Source organism: Micrasema longulum, unplaced genomic scaffold (genome assembly GCF_059751315.1).
Source record: "Micrasema longulum isolate JH-2025_06_02 unplaced genomic scaffold, ASM5975131v1 h1tg001613l, whole genome shotgun sequence".
Classification (NCBI taxonomy): Eukaryota; Metazoa; Arthropoda; class Insecta; order Trichoptera; family Brachycentridae; genus Micrasema; species Micrasema longulum.
The window spans coordinates 443,814-462,176 of record NW_028278794.1 but is presented as its reverse complement, the minus strand read 5'-3'; the positions used below and the strand labels follow the sequence as shown (position 1 = coordinate 462,176).

Here is an 18,363-nt window from a genome sequence, read left to right as displayed (position 1 = left end):
AAAACATTGTAAATAAGTAATCTCTTAACAATAAGTTTGAAATAACAATATTCTACAAGTACACGTAAATTAAAAAAAAACGCTTAAAAAACAAATATTATTTCTTATTACCTATTGTTATATATATTTTGTGTAATTCTGTAATTGAAGATATACATGTGGTTTTGTATTGACGAATATCTAAAAATCTAATGTTTTTTTAGAAGGTATCTTTGTTAAATTACCTTATGAAATAGAAAAAACTAGTAAAGAGACAAAATAACGACGTAATGATTGACTTTAGGTTCTGAAAGAAATCTGCAGAACGAAATCTTTAAAATAATATCATTTGCTATTGCTGCCAAAATACAGCAATAGGTAAGTTGGGCAGATCACAGAGGATTAATAAATTATTTCCAATTTTAAATGACAATTATTTCTGAATAAATTAATCTAGCTATCCGAAGGCATTTTAGAAAAAAAGTGCATTTGTGCACCCTGTACATGTTATCTATGGGTCGGTGTCCTGGACATTGTTTGGAGACCATAAACCTTCTTTGCGATCGTCACCAGATCACCATGACCCCTGGTTGATAGGATTTAAACGGTCGAAATTCGGGATGTACTGGGAAGATATAGCTGGCCTGTTTCTTTCATACGATTATCCGTGGAGATACTCTTTTACGCGAGCGGGCAAAACCTACGTTCTCAGATGTGATGTTTGGCGGGAATTAGGTTAAACGTGATTGGACAAAGCGGACCAATCACAGAACAGTATTTCTATTTCGGGCACATTGTACTGCTTTGAAAGGATTTTTTTGTTTCCGATACGAAGAAAGATGTCGTAATATTCCATAAACCACGAATAAACTAATTTGACCCAATATGTTTTTACATGACAATGTCTTCCCTGAATGTTTTTGAGTAATGAGGAACTTCAGCCCTACGGGAAATTGGATACAATTTTTTTTTTCTTGCGCGCGGTAAAAATAGGAGAATTAAATTGTATGAAAAAAATTATAATAAATATTTGAATAAAAACGCACTACTTCGAATGACGTCACCGGTTCATATGAACCATTCAATGATATGAGAGCTTTGAAGGATATCCGGCTTGGTCACCGTAAATGAACCAATCGGAAGAACTGTCATAGAACAACCTCTGACGTCACACGCGGAGTTATTTCAGAAATACAAAACTTTAAAAAATCAAAGCGCTAATAATACGATATATGAAAATATATATATTTTTTAATTGGCTTAGTTTAATATTCTATTAACAAATATTTTTTTTTTTAAAAAGACACTGATCTTCCCCATTGTAATTATGTTATGATGTTACATTTTCCCATAATTTATATTTTAAGTACTGGAGTCCGGTGGATTTGTAAAAAAATGCTAACCTTTTTATTTGTAAATCGTCATATGTGTTTGTAGAGAATTAAAATATATGATTGACTTATCAATAATGATCATGGGTATTGCTTATACAATAAATGTCTTCTTCTTCCTTCTGGCCGTATGTCCCCTTTACTCGGGGTCAGCCCTCTAAGTCCTCAGTCTACACGTCTGACTAGGAGATTTGTTGTTTTTCTGTTTTACGGCCGGTTGGAGGTTGGCTCAGGATGCCATAGTCGACTATTGTTCCTCCGCTGCCATCCTCAACACTCAACACAACGTCCTGCCTGACGCCGCTGTCTCCTAACAGCGCATAGCCCAAATCCGGGAGGCCTGAGAGAAGATTTTTGCCCCTTCCACCTGTCTCGCCTTACTGATGCACTTCAATCTCCGCCACAGCCGTTGAGGTAATCACCCATAGCCCTGGGCAAGGGATCGCGTTATATCCCGCAATACTGGGTCCTCGTCCGAACTTAGTCATCTAAACACTTCGGTCTACCGAAGTGAAAGGTGCCCTGGTGCCCTGGTGCCCACCCCGGCTACATGGACGCGCTGAATGAGAATTACTCCACTGAGAACTGAAAAGGTGACTCAGTCCTCTAAGGGTGGTGTTCTTAAAAAGCGCTCGTAGAAAACGCATTTTTAACGCGTATCTACGTACTAAATACATGCTAACAGAGCGATCTCTTCGCGCGCAATTCCTTCCAGAATGCCAGCCTAGGAGCAAGGATTATGGTCTCGTTTAGGTGTGACACTCATGAATTACATACATACAGTAATTAATTAAAATAGACTCTTTTTCCTCTTTTAAAAAAAAAAAAAAACAAATTTCCGAATTGGATTCGGTCCCAGTTAATTCAGATAATTGGAGTTCTACTGTACATGGAGAGCGAAAATTAATTTAATTAAATAAAAAAATTCTTCATCTTTTTACATTAAAAACATTTTTATGAGTTTTTATTGTACCTACTTATAAACATTCAAATAATGAGACTCCCGTAAACCTTAATAAAAAAAGAAAACAATTACTTTGAACTACGTCATAAGCTCACTAAGATAAACCAATGATAGAGTGTTGTGGTAGATTTCCAGTTTCAGGGAAACCCATTCACTAACTAGTAGAATTCTCCAACGGGAACTTTTGACGTCGCGTGATTTTTTTTAAATACATAAAAATAAAAAATAAATTTTATAAGTTTGATAGTCTATTAATTTTTTTTTTAAATATTTTAAAAACCGCTGAACTTCCTGATTGTTAAAAGTTGTCAACTGTTTTTTTTTTCAATTTACATAGGTATTTGCGTTTTTATGATTTACCCAAATATTTCAATTTTTTGGGCCATTTTCCACGAGTTTGAAATGACTTCCTTTTAGAAAGTGGGAATCAAGTAGTAAATCGAGGTTCGAAAAGCGGACTCTTGATTCCTTGATCCAAATTTTTAAAGATTATTTTTGTTCATTATTCCTAAAAAAATATTGCAATAATTACCAAAATTATAAATTATCACTTTGTTATTTGGTTGCATAAATTTGCCCACAATGACGTAATTTCGAAGTAGTTTTTCATTGTTTAAACCCTGAGTTGGTGAAATAAAATCGTGTAAATAGGGATTGTTTATATAAGTTTATTGAATACAGTTTCTTATTCCATTTGTAAATTTTAAAAAAATGTTGTTTGTAAAATGTAATAAAGTCCCTCTAGGTTAAATTTAGGTAAATTCCGCCCAGATCTGTTCCCAGAACTCGTGTGATTTGCATACATAGTTTTGGTGTCTTAAGAGCGGTTTACATGTGGACAATACAATAGATATGACAATATTTTCATGTCCCAGTTGAGTAAACAGCCACCACCGCGTAGGAGAGAACGCTGGGACAATACGAAAATTCAGCCGCAGTTCACTCGTGAACGCTAGGAACATGAATACACTGTGCGGCGGCGTTTATTACGAGCGAATTCACGAAAAATATGCGCACGTTAGCCATGCGCAACGTGGGTAATTATTGTTCCGTGGTGACAGCCTGCCTATAAATTGCTGCTTACACGTGGACAATGATCGAGTCGTGGGACAAAACAATATTGTAGTGTTTGCGTGAAAACGTCTCTTCAGTGGTGAGTTATGTTACCTAGGGTTCTCAGTATTTTCCCATCTTAGTTGTAGCATTGATGCTAACAAGATAATCGTCTCTAGGCATTAAAGTATTGGCGAAGTTGTAGTACCTACATAATAATACAAGGAACACTAACGCCATTGCTCTTATAATAATGTTATTCCAAATTTGAGTTAGCCTTGAAATTGACTTGCACAAAAGCGAGCCTTTTTAGATTGTTGCCGGCGGCCGTGAATAACCCATTATCATTACTTATTCGTGGACTAATAAGCAACCATCAGTAACCGACTACTTCCGATATTTACCTATACAAGTAATAACAGAAACTTCATAATCATATATTAATAAAACCAATAAACCCGAGAACTACCCAGTACTTCGCGAGTGCAGTGTGGTGACTGGGGTGAATTAAATGGTAGGTAGGTACGACATGATTATATATACACTTCCGAGAGTTTTTTTATTTATTCAAATTAATTATATGTATTAGCGGAAATTGACTTTTAAAACGTGACCCAAATAGATAAAAATTCAATGGATTATACAAATATAGTAAACGTCTCTTGCCTATGAACTTGCACCGGCCGATTTGCGATACCTAGAAAATCTGTGTGAAGTCAGATAGGATAAACAAATAAATGGCATTGATGAGAACCATGCGGATTATTGTAGATACTCTATTCAGAGATATGGGAAATGAGAATAAGGTGATTGTACTGAACATGTGTATTTATTTGACTGATCACAAATTGACAATACTGCAGTGAGGGGTACAATGAAAGCTTTTAAAGTTTCTATGTTTTGTATTTTTTTCCGTTTGATTGTAAAATACATTACTTTTTCTCTTAGTTAGTTTTAAAAAATGATAGTGAATATGTGAAACTGAAGACACAAGTCTTTGGAAACTTTATAAACAGTTTCGGAAAAAGGAGGATGCTTTCGTTGAATTCAGAGATTAAATTATGCAGAACAGGTTTAGATGACTAATATTGGATAATTATCTAAAACTAAGTACCTATAATAATCTAATTTATTCGCCGGCAATTAACTGCCGTAGATAATAAAAAGGTATCTATGTTTGTGTCGCAGGCAGTTTCTCACAATTACTTTTTTTAAATTAGCAGGAAATACAACCAACCTAACCTAACATTACCTAATTAATAATTAATAACAAAATAAACGTGTTTCCTGTTTCAAAAAGTAGGTACATAATATTACTATGTTGGTCATCCTTGCGCTCTCTCTAAAATATCCATAATCCTCGGCAATTAACACAGCGGCTAAAGAGGTTCGCGTATTTAAAAAGGTTGAAAAACACTGTTTTAGATAGGTTCTATTGATACTTCGAGTATGTAGCATAGTGTAACAGAAGGACCATCAATCCACACTTTGTACCGACGTGAAGTCGAGGTCATGAGATCATTTTATCTTATTTGTCCGAGCTATTCTGAGAAGTGTTTTTATTCAAGGGAACTCTGCGCAAAATAAAGTTACTTCATAAGCGTGGGTGGAACAATCGGTCAGAACTCGGAGCTACAGGATTTCGTTCCAAAAACTGGTTAATAATACGAACTTGTGCGGAGTTTGCATCACAACTCCGAAGCGAACCTCATGCTTATTATTAGAAACGAGCGATCAGCTGAAGTATTAGGCTTTAAGCTTCCTACTAGTTTACGTAAAACTACAATTTAGTATATTTTTCCTATATTATTGCATAGGTCTGAAATGGGGTAGGTTTAAATTTAAATTGCATTTACGACTCACGCATCAACACATAAGCAAACTTAAAACCACGATTACTGCTTCACTAATACCTACATCCTACATGTTAGTTGTATTCTGCCATCATAAGAAAGACGTTTCTACATAAAACAAAAAACGGAGAAAATAAATATTTTGTAACTCGGAGATTGAAAAATTCGCTGTGTGAAAAATACCACAAAAATTAAGTATATTATTATGCGACAGTATGTATTATGATTTGCCCTATTATATTAATTTTAATAAATTTTACTTTATGTATTTAAAAATTAACATTTTCGTCTTCTTTTTTTAAATTTATTTATTTACAATTTTAAAAAACCCGTTAGGGTTACATTAGAAATTTAATATTGTCTAGTCATTTTATGTCTCGTCTAGTCTAGTTAGTTCAGTCATCATGTGCTTTTTCAGATTGATTTTAAATTTGTCTCCAGTAAAAGTTTTCAAGTAGTAAGGTAGGTCGTTGTAGTGTTTAAGTCCATTATGTAGTATTTTTGACTGTTTTGTGTTTGTCTTTGCTTTTTCAATATGATAGTGTTGTTGTTGTCTGGTGTTATATTTGTGTATGTCAGCATTTTTGACTAATATTATGTCGTCGTCTTGTATGTTTCCCAGTGTTATTTTGTGCACAATTTTTTAAGGTCTCAATTTTAGTCAAGTAGTTTATGTCAAACTGGTGTGTTTTTTTGTACAGTTCAGTCGTAGGGGTCAGGTAGGGTAGGTTGTATGTTAGTTTAAGAATTTTATTTGTTGTCTTTGTATTCTTGTTATGTCTGTCTTGTTACCAGTTCCCCAAAAGACAATAGCAAATTTTAGTTTAAAAAATACAAGAAAATATGTTTTACTTCAATGAAAATACGTTTCTAGCTAGAAATGCCCTTTTTATTTAGTAATTAAGTAACCGTCTTTCTTTTTTAGTGTTAATATGCCAATTATTGATTCTACTTAACTAAATCAAATAGACGTTACCGTCCATTTACTGTTTTTCAAACTAGTAACGCCGACCTAATAATCAATTAACTTCGAAATTACCAGCAGATTTTTAATTTAATTGAAAACGAGTAGGTACATTCATTTCAGATATTTTTAAAAACGGAATAGAAGAAAAAATAAGTATTTTAATCCGTCTTTAATAATCATATTAGTCAGAACAGCCTTTTATATTAAGTAATCTTCAAGACTTTTTGCAGTTTGGTCTCATTTATTAGTGAGAATAATAGGGTTGTGGTTATTTTAGGAAGATAGATATATTTTTAGTAGATACGTTTTTTTTTCCTGATTCCGAATATGTATTTAACTCATTTTCTAAAAAAAAGGTTAGATGCGTCCTTCTTTCTTATGACGGCAGAATTGTACAATACGTGGTAGGCACCTATTTACCCAAATTAGTAATCAAATCTTAGTGCACTTTTCAAAGCGTCACATCGCACACTGACAGTATCAGTTAGGAATTTAATATGGGGATGATTTAATTACCTGAATATTTTTTAACAATAAGAGTTATGAGATGAATTGACTAAGAAGTCGGATTCCGTTTTCTAAATTTGTTGCAACAGAGAGGGAAAACATTTTTGAAAAGAAAGTGTGGTATTCTTTTGCATTTACAGGGCTTATGACCTGTCATTGGTTGGTTTAAGTGGTCACTTTACACAACATGTAACATTCACCATTCTTCCTATGTTTAAATATCCACATTTCCTCAACTCTTCCATCTGTTGACTTTTGTGAAGTCAAAGAGCTGAAACCTTTTTCATGTGGGTGAGATTCATCTGGCTGAATTATTTCACCTACTAGGCGACACCTGAAAACGCTTTTCAATTATAGTACTTCTTTTACCAGTTTCTTTTATAGGGAGGATATCCAGTCCGTCTACAGTACGTCCTGTTTCTGTTTAGAAACAAAAATCCATTGCAAATAAACAATTTAATTAAGAAAATATATTTTCTAAATAACAAAATAAATTAATACGCACAGGCAAATATAATAAATCTATATATACATAACCTACTTATACAATACATACATAACATATTACATCATAATAATACATTTAATGCTAACTGTAGAAGGACGCTTTTCCTTAAATCGTACGTAAAATTTGGGTACTTTATTTTTTCCTGTAGATTTTGTGGTAAATTATTGAATAGATTCCTTCCTATATACATATTCGTTTTGTCGTAGTAGTTTTCACTCTCTGTAGAGCGAGGTATCCTGTTCTTAACCTTCCCGTAATACGGTCCGATAGAAAGCTCCTCTTATGCACCTGAAGCTTACAACACTTTCCGTAAATATCCTCCATTCTTAAAACATTACCTAAAAATTTCGGTGGTTGAAAAGAAAGACGGTTTAAAAAGTATTATTTTTATCATTATTTTTTGTAAAACATTCAAGGGTCTAACATGAGCGTTGAGAGCCCCTCCCCATCCGAATATTTTTGATAGAATAATTGACTACTAGAGCATAGTAAACTGTCTTCATTTGATCCCTCGATAAGATACTTATACCTCTAAGCTTCAAAAATATGTAGAATATTTTTTTTATTCTTACATATTGAATTAATGCCATATATTTTATCTTAGATTTTTCGGTCAATTACGCAGTACACTTTGTGAACTTTTTCACTAATATCTACTCATTGATCATATATAATTAGTTGTCTACAGTTTTTATGCATTTTCATTAACAAAAGTAATAAAAATAATCGTTTTCATCACGAATATATTACGCAAGTTAATTACATTCACTGCGGTAGTTTATCTGATTTTTTGAACTGTTAGTTTAGTGCGGCTTGTTTATTTTTCAGGCAGTTTGGTTTAGGTAGATTAGTGCATCTATGTGAATGAATTCATACCTTCTTCTGTAAAGTGGTTATCCTTGACGAGGAACCCACTGCTCTGTCGAAAGTTCAACCTCAGAATCTGCACGCTGCGCTGCCTCTGTCTCGTGTTCTCCGGTCTATTGTGCAGATTGTGCTCCGTTGCTCCGTACCCAGTAAACGCGTTACGGACCTACTCGTATATCGTATTAGAAACTAGGAGAGCTTAACCATAATATTAGATTATATTGTTCAGCGTGGCGCCTGATGATTCCGGATACAAGCGTATACCTGTACTGCCGTCATAAGAAAGAAGGACGCATCTAACATTTTTTTCTAAGATGAGTTAAATATGTACATATTCGGAATCAGGAAAAAAATACGCATCTACTAAAAATACATCGATCTTCCTAAAATAACCACAACCGTATTATTTTCACTAATAAATTATACTAAACTGCAAAAAGTCTTGAAGATTACTAAATATAAAAGGCTGTTCTGACTTTTATAATTATTAAATACTGATTAAAATACTTTTTTTTTCTACTCCGTCTTTAAAAAACGTCTGAAATGAATGTACCCACTCGTTTTTTATCAAATGTAAAATCTGCTGGTAATTTTGAAGTTAATTAATTATTAGGTCGGCGTTACTAGTTTGAAAAATAGTAAATGGCCGGTAACGTCTATTTTATTTAGTTGAGTAGAATCAATTGGCATATTAACACTAAAAAAGAAAGACGTTTACTTAATTACTAAATAAAAAGGGCGTTTCTAGCTAAAAACGTCTTTTCATTGAAGTATAACATTTTTTCTAGTATTTTTTTTTTACTAAAAAGGAGATGAAAATATTAATTTTTAAATATATAACGTAAAATTTATTAAAATTAATATAAATATTCCGTTAGGGCAAAGCATAATACATACTTTCGCATAATAATATACTTGGTTTTTGTAATATTTTTCACACAGCGAATTTTTCAATCTCCGAGTTACAAAATATTTATTTTCTCGGGTTTTTGTTTTATGTAGAAACGTCCTTCTTTCTTATGACGGTAATGGAGGCCACGGGCGTATTTATAGCTTCCACATAGGGGGTATTTGCCAAAGTTTGTCGCCATCTCCTTCTACCCTGGCAAATACTCCTCTGAAGTCGTTTAGGCTGTCTGTCGTCGAGGCCGCCACCTAAAGGCCTGATACCTTGGTGTTCTGTTGGGGGTTTCCTTCCCCTATCTGAAGGGTTCGGATTTTATGGCGCCCAAGATTTGCCAGTTGGCCTTTAATTCTGTTGGCTATGCCCTAAGGAGCACATCACCAGAGTTTATAACGAGGACGTAGAGTTCGGACTGGACGGTATAGTCACAAAGGCAACTTGACGACTTTTTGTTTTCCGCACCCGTTCCTAAGTGGAGCATGTGGACATCACTTTATGGCTCCAGGAGACCCTGCCTCCACCCAGCACTTTTGCCTTAATCCCGCGTCCCTAAGTTCCGCCGAATAAAGTCGAAAGATCGTCATCGACAGCTTTTCAGGACGGCGTTAGCCCGCAGGTTTATAGAGGAGGCAACTTGGGTTTAGGTTCTCATGAGTCAGGTCTACCACTGCATCCTTGAGATGCTCGTTATAGGAGGCTGCTGCGTCCGTTCTTGGACTTCAATGTTAGTTATAAAATCGAACTACCTCAAGCCTAACATGCTTCTCAAGCACTTACTTTCAAAACTCAGAAGTTTGGTGTTTTGAGCTTTGGTAAGGTACTAAGATTCGCGCCCATATAGGATTACAGGCATAACATTGGTTTATTACGAGTTGAATAATCGGAATTTCGTTTTGACCTAGTATGGTGTAGAGTTCCAGACAACCCGCATCGTGTAAAAAGTTATTCCAGCAATCCCTAGGTGGGCTGCGAGCTCTTTGTGCATGCTTCCATCCTCAGTTATGTAAACTCCCAAGTATTTAAAGTTGTCAACTCTCTCGATCCTCCGCCCATTATTACAAAGAGGCTGATCAGGGTCACGACAAGATTTGTCGCACATAGTTTGAGTCTTTTCGGTATTAATATTAAGACCCAGACGAGCAGAGTTTTCCAGCAGTTTGTTAACAATTTCTTGAAGATCACCGACAGCTGACTTCACCAATTTGACGTCGCAGCACTTTACGGGTACACCTTTCCATGCAAGGAAATGTCCCACCACGATCACACCACTCCTTGAATCCCCAACCAACTCCAATACCAATACGATTTTTTTTTATACATTAGGTACCTGGATACAATATATGTATGTATCTATAATATGTGTATATAAAATAGTATTAATTTGTTTTTCTTAATTGACATTGACCCTCTACGAAATGTTGGCAAGATAAAGAAGAAATCTGTCATTAGCCCTTTTAGATCTAAGCCACAGAATTTTAAAACCAAAATGTTAAACTAAGATTAGGTACCTACCCATTTAATCTGTAGATGGTAATACGCGTATAGTAATGTACATTTGATGATTATCTTTACTGTTGAGAAAGTTAATCATGTAAATGATAATAATGTTTGCAAAAAACCGATGTTTATATTGGATACATTATTTTTTTGTGCAATCTATTTCGTAATTATGATAAATGCTAATCTTGGCAATATTTTGCCAAATTTATAATATTATCTACCTTTGTAGGTATGGGTTTAGTGTCTATGGCAGCGCTTCCCAACCTTTTTAGAATATTTAGAATAGAAAAAAAATTGCGGACCGGAAACGCATGTTTAAAAACTTATATTTTTTTGTAGTATTTTTAAAAAATTTAAAAATTTACACTAAAAATGTATTATGTAACTTAGTAGACATTACAATAATAAATATGTACATCTCCCCTCCCCTCCTTATCCTCTATTCAAGCATTCTTGTCCTAATCCCGCCCAATTTACAGTAACTTAATGTTCTTAAAATAAATATTTAAAAAATCTTTGATTATTGAGTACATGAAAATAACATTTTTATGTGTATAAATTGTATGTATTTATTTGATATGTAATATATTTTCTTTACTAACTTTGTATACTATGTGGAAATCTGTTATTAGTTCTGAGTTTATACACTTTATCTGTTTGTTTACTAAAAATATGTATGTAGAACTGTTGATTTCCCAAATAAAATAAAATAAATAAATACCACGGTTTTATTATTGTTTTTATGACATGTCTTGTAACGAAATAAAATCATAGATATACTTTAAGCACACTGTACAGAAATTGAAAATTTTATGAATATTGTATGTACCTACCTAAGAATTAAGAATAGTCCAGAAACCGCATACGCACATCAGACAGAAGGCGACTAAACTACTTATAAATAAATGAGTTTACGTTTTGACTCATTAGTTTCTTTGTAGACGTCGCTCAGTACGCAACTCCCGATTTGAATTGTCGTGTTGTGTCGTTTTAAAATGTAGAAATACTGCTAGGATCAAAAAGAAACAGGATGGGATCTCATTTTATGTGTAAGTAGCAAATGCATGTGTGAGTAACAAATGCATTACTTAAAAAATATATTATTTTCCATCTGTCAGATTGTCAAAGAAAACAAATTGGACATTTTGTTAGTGTTGCCAGGGTAGTCAATTTTTTTACACTACTTTGTTCATCTAATAAGAGAAATAATAAAAATTGGACGTCTCGGATTAAACAACGCCGTACTGGACATTTGATCGACATTACCTTTAAAACATCAAATATTATTTAACATGACATAAAAATATCAGTTTTATGTCAAATAAAATTTGTTTTATTTTTTTAGTTCAAAGTTCATAAATTAAATTACTCTTATTAAATGACCCTTTACGTATCTACTCTGTTGTGTCAATCAATGTTTCCTTGAGTAAAATAAAATATTAGAGAAATCAACCAAATGCCTTTTTGAAAAATAATAATTATCTTACATTTTTTTGTGTCATGATTATATTTTTCGCGATTTGGCAACATTGCGCGGCGACTTCATGCATGCGCGCTGTGAGAGTGGGGCAAAGTGGGGTTTTTTTTTGACACAGTCCTATGTATTTAAATATGATTCTACGCTCCTTCTGGACTATTATGGTACTATGGTACCTACCTATATTTATTATGAAATAAAATGTTAGTTTGACATTTGCTGTTTTTAAACAATATAAGAGTCTTTGTGGTTTTTAGTGCAAACTAAACGAAACTGAACACAAATTAGTATGAATAGTTCAAGCAAAAATTACGGGTTTTCAAGAGCTTGTATAGTACCTAGTTGAACTCTCCATATTTAGATTTGTTAAACTATTCACATAAAACTAACACTGCTGTAAGCATGATAAAACGCCGTAATCTTACTAAAGTAAACATGCTAAAAGCCCTAGATAAAATAATATTCAGTAGCTCAATCACAAATAACTATCGACGTGCTAATAAGCGACGTGATAACAATTTCTCACCATGGTTGTTTATCATATTCGCGATCACAATGGAACATCCGTTAACACCTAATATTAAATGTCAAAATATTTACGTTTCGCGACGTATAATCCTGCTGCGCAATCACATATTGGAATTTCACCGCTGTAACTATGGAAAATATTGCAAAACTGCTATTTTTATTTATTTCTTTATTATTTATTGTTCATTATTTATTACTTATTATTTATATTTTATTATTTTTTATTTATTATTTATTGTTTATTATTTATTATTTATTATTTATTATTTATTATTTATTATTTATTATTTATTATTTATTATTTATTATTTATTATTTATTGTTTATTATTTATTCTTTATTATTTATTATTCACTATTTACTATTTATTATTTACCATTTATTATTTATTATTTTTCATGATATTTATTGCATTTAGCCGGCGGATGGCAAGCCCATGTGTCAAGAAAAGCAGTCGCCATAGTAATTGTTATTTAATGTTCACTTTTTTGTATTAGATACTCCTTACTATTTTGTAAATAAAATATATTTTTAGTAAACGCCGATTTTTCGCCAGTGAACTGTATTTATTTACAAGGAAAACAAAAAACAAATCGACACAAGCGTTGATTCAAAGATTACACACGCGTTGACTTATGACTGCAATAAATAAAGCATGTTCATTATTGTTTATTGTGATCGCTCAAATGTTTAGCATGTTTCTAAGCACGCCGATGGTTATTAGTGATTGCGCTGCAAGGCTTCGATTTTGATGGGAAGTCAAAATATATCTTCAATTTTCTCTGCAAAGTAAAGTTAAGTTTTCTGTGTGAAAAATAGAATATGTTTACATTTTTTTCTAAACATGTTCAGTTACCGGTTACCGACGAAGATACTTTGAATTTTCATACAAATATACACACTTTCGTACATAAATATTGATATTGGTTTATACCGTCTCGGTATATACCAATGAAGATATCCGTTCATAATCGCGGCCCTGAACACCTTTGAACTGTCAAACAATAAGCCATAGTGGCGCTACATAGTGGTTGAAATGCTAATTAAAGGATATTTTTCTTTCATACAAATTGATTTGGGCTATTGCTATTTTCAAACAAATTGATGTGGACAGTTGCTATTTTAAAAGAAAACACCGTATTTTAATAGTTAGTTTGAGGTACATACGGTTTATTTAGAAATATTTGGAAAGAACGGTTGCATGAACGTACATTACGCAGAGAATAATAAAATCCAATAATATCGTATTGGAAAATTTTGGGCATTTGATGTTTTTAGAACGAGGTCTTCAATTGCTATCAAGAGAAGTATTGGTAATCTACCACATCATTACTGACATCTAAATTAAGTACATGTGTTTTTTTCAATATTTCTTTTCGTATTAGGAAAATATTTATTTCACTTCATGCAGAAGAGTCAATAACCCATACTTTTATTTCTTTCTTGTGGCTTGATGTTCCGCCGTACAATAACAATAATAGGTGTATTGTGACATCCTCAGGTTGACGAACTACCTAACTGGAGACTAGAGACTGAACACCGGAGACCCTCGCTCTGGTATCGAGCGTCAAGGTGACATCCGCCAGCGTACGATGCCGGATATGGAATAAAACAGGTACACCACGAGAAGCATCAATGTATTCAATAAAATTAAAAGGTGTATTTAACTATTGATTGAATCGGCATTTAATTCGTTCCACTTCATAATAAAGTATATTTTTTAGTTTTTTTATGATACATGTTTACAATTCACAATATTATTAAAGGAAGTTCCAGTTAAAGCCTGAAAATGGTATCTATCCTTGTAAGTATTTACAAACAAAACCATCACGCCGTTTCTCCGTAAGGGTAGGCAGAGAGGATAGAAAGCCACAACATTCTATCTTTGCATACATATCTTGCTTCCTTTACATTCATTCATCTTCTCATGCACGCGCGCAGATTATTCCGACTTTTAATATGTCCATCTTCAAGTATTTGTTGGATTTGGTCATGCCATGTCTTTCTAGGTCTTCCTCTATTTCTGCATCCATCAACATTCGCATTGTAAATATTCTTAGCCGTTCTTTCGCTGTTCATTCGTTCTACATGTCCAAACCAGCGCAGAGCCCCTTTCTTGATTTTGTCGATAATGCTTGTCTCAGCCTTACATAATGTATGGATCTCAACATTTGTGCATCTATCGTACATAGTTTTACCACACATTCGCCTGAGAGATCGCATTTCAATAGCTTCAAGCCTACTTTCATCCCCGTTTTTCCCAGTCCATACTCCGCTCCCATACATTAGGGTCGGGACCAGGACTCCTTTGTGAACTGCCAATTTTGCCTCTTGTGACAAACATTTATTTGCCAAGGTCGATTTAAGTGCGCCGTTCACTCTGTTCCCGGCACTCACCCTCCTTTCAATATCTTTCTCAGTCATTTTATCCCTAGTAAACATACTTCCCAGATACACAAATTCCTCTACTTGTTTTAGTATAACTCCATTTACAGTAATTTTACATTTATTCATACTTTCATTTCTTTCAAAAACCATCACATTCGATTTATCGACATTCATCAGCAAATCGCTTCCCTTACATACTTTATAGACCTTTGTTACCTAGAACTGCAGTTCCTCTTCATTGTAAGCAAGAAGTACGACATCATCAGCATACAAAAGACAATTGACATTTAAATCACACAGTTTTGCTCCCATTCTTGAGCCTTTCAGTTTTTTCATGCAGTTATCGATATACACGTTGAACAGCCATGGTGACATCACACATCCCTGCTTCACTCCTTTATGAATATTAAACCACGATGTGTATGATCTGTTTACCCTAACACATGCTGTGCTGTCTTTATAAGAGAAGCAATAGCTCATGTCAGATTTCCGCTCACTCCGTACTCCGATAACACCTTCCATAATTTTTCTCTGTCAGTATTTATACTTATTATAACATGTTTCTACACGATCGATCATTTATAGTGGACTTTTTATTTATTTACAAATCATTTATTTATTTGTTATTTATTAAAACATTTTATATACATATACAGTTAACATACATATGCATAAAGGCGGGCATATTACCTTCGGAAAATTTCTTCCCTACCTACTCAAAACGTTCAATCAGCGGTATATGAACATATTGTTGGTTTATTAATATTTTTTTTATAGAGCAAAACATTGATGAAAATATTTGTTTTTTTAAGAAGTGAAAATCGACTAAATATCTAAACTATACTATGAAGAGAGAAGAGGGTAAAGAGGGAAGGAAAGAGGGGGGAAAAGGGAAAAACTAACTTGTCTAAAATGTTCTTCATCTGCGTTGTAATATGTTATTATTACAAATGTTTTTAAAAAATACTTTGTTATTGCGAATCCGTAGAAAAAAAGGTTCCGGTGTGTATATTTGGTTGATTGTTCTCCAGTTTGCGAAAAAAACCTTTTCCTAAAACCCACATAATTTAAAAAAAACTATTTTACCCTGCATTTTGGCAGTTAATGGCGGTACAACGGCGATCATTACATTCAGGGTCTAATTCAGAGCTTCCAAGTCAATAATCCCCTGACTCCTCAACCTTTTGAACCAAAAATGTATCTGAAAAACGGTTGGACAGTGGGACTGTTCATATTATGAGGAAGTTAGTACTTCGGCAAAATGGATATAAAAAAATATTTCTCACACGCGGTAAAAATTAGAGCGTTTAATGAGGTAGTTCTACTGTTTTTTTATTTGTTATTAGACTATTAAAATTAGCCATTTTAAAAAAAAATTATATATCGTTTTATCAGCGCTACGATTTTTTTAAGTTTTGTATTTCTGAAATAACTCCGCGTGTGACGTCAGAGATTCTCTTCCGCTTATTCTTGATCAGTTCTGCGATCAGGTCCATTCACGGCCGGAAATTCTCTATATCTCTCTTATCATAGGTTCATTCATATGAACCAGTGACGTTGTTCAAAGTAGTCAGTTTTTTTTAAATGTTTTTAAATTATTTTTTCGTCCACTTTCAGAAAACTTTGCGGTACAAATTAATCCAATTTTCTCAAATTTTTACCGCGCGCAAGAAAACATTTTTTGTATCCAATTTCCCGTAGAGCTGAAGTTCCTGATTGCATTGCGAAGTTTCTCGAAGATATGTGAAAAACTATCATAAAGATAGCTTCTTAAAAACGTCAAAAGTTCTAGTGAACAGCCAGCTGATTAAAATAGCCAAACAGTTATGTGTTTCGATATATTTCCATACGTACGGGGTTCCATTTTTAAATGCAAGGACAACTCACCGACAACTAGTGACGTCACGGGTGAGATAATTTCAAAATTACAAAACTTAAAACATCATAGCGATGATAATACGATACATAAAAATATTTATTTGCCTTAGTTTGATAGTCTATTGACAAATAAAAAAATATCAAAAAACCACTGAACTTCCTCAGTGTGTCAAATCCGAAAGCTGCTCAATTTACATAATAGTATTTAAATCAACGATTAGACAAATCGAAAATTTATTGAATATTTATCTGATTAATTGATTAATTGTTTGAGGTAGGTAACGCTCGAGAATTATCATCTCTTGACTCCGCAAAAGATCGGAACTAATTTTAGTTTGCTTTCTGTGATTGTGTGAAATATCTTGCGTTATAATTGATAAAAGCCAATCTACTTGAAGCTCCGTTTAAAGAATACCCAGCAACAATAATAATTAATTAGTAAAGCTATTATCACAATAACCGCGTCCACTGGGTCAGTTGAGAAATGACTCCATCCAGACTATCATTATTGCCAATAAAACAAAGGAACTACAGTTGAGAAACAAAAAATACGCAAAGCGCTCACTTTTATTTCTTTAAATTATAATTATTTTTTTGAAAACCTGCATTTTTATTTGCGTAAGTGCTTATGTAAATTCAATCTACGTTATTGTATGATGGGCATAAATATTTAAAGAGAAGGAAATCTTTTAAAAAATTATAAAAAATGAGAAAATAAAATTCAAACAAAATCGGATTAAATTGAACAATGTAGAAAAAAATAAATGATTAGAATTCCCATCCTAAATTCTTCCTTCTACTCTTAACTCATATAGTGTCCACGTGGCTCGACTGTGAAATATCTGTGTAGATCACGCCTGTTGCTCAATCACAAATAACTATTGACGTGAAAACAATTTCTCATTATGGGTGTTTTTCGTATTCGCGATCACAATGCAACATCCGTGAACGCGTGAACACCTAATATTAAATGTCAAAATATTAACGTTTCGCGACGTATAATCCTGCTGCGCATCACATATTTGAATTTTAGTTTTGCAAATACAATATATTGTATTATTTATTTTTATTTGGGAAAAAAACAATAGTTTTTACATATATTGTATACAGAAAATAAGAATACATATGAACGAAAATTGTGAAAAAAGCTGATCTATTGAAGAAACATCTTTCTCTTCCTAATTCTCTCCTCTCTCTCGTTATTCCCTTTTCCCATTGAAGACTAATATTAAATATATTGCTAGTTCAATTTTTGTATCTATTCTATTTTATTATTTTCCCTCACGTACGTTCGGGATCTAAAATTATTAAAAAAACTTTTATTTTATTAGTTGGTTGGTAGAAATTGCCATTTGACAATGACGTGATACCAACTGCGAGCCGCTATGTGCTCATTTTTAAACCCGAAAATTATAAATTAAAACTTGTTTGAATATATTGATAATTATATCATTAGAATTGCAAAATTCCGCTAAAATAATTTTCTAATGTAGTGCTCTCTGCTCTATGTATTCTTAGGTGCGGATTAGAGAATGATTATTGCAATTCTTATAATGTTTATAATTAAATCAGGTATGAATTGTACATTGTACGATTACT

The 18,363-nt window shown here is 33.2% G+C and overlaps 1 protein-coding gene across 2 annotated transcripts in view; it reads left to right on the top strand.

The window, feature by feature from the left end:
* LOC148274638 (uncharacterized) overlaps positions 1-18,363 on the top strand; it is a 52,823-nt gene that overhangs the window by 12,134 nt on the left and 22,326 nt on the right. Inside the window, exon 2 of one of the 2 annotated variants that reach the window (XM_088236865.1) lies at positions 14,000-14,113. The exons of the other annotated variant lie outside the window; for it this stretch is intronic. The gene's annotated coding sequence lies outside the window, so the exon portion shown is untranslated. The remainder of the gene's footprint in view (positions 1-13,999; positions 14,114-18,363) is intronic. 2 annotated transcript variants of the gene reach the window in all.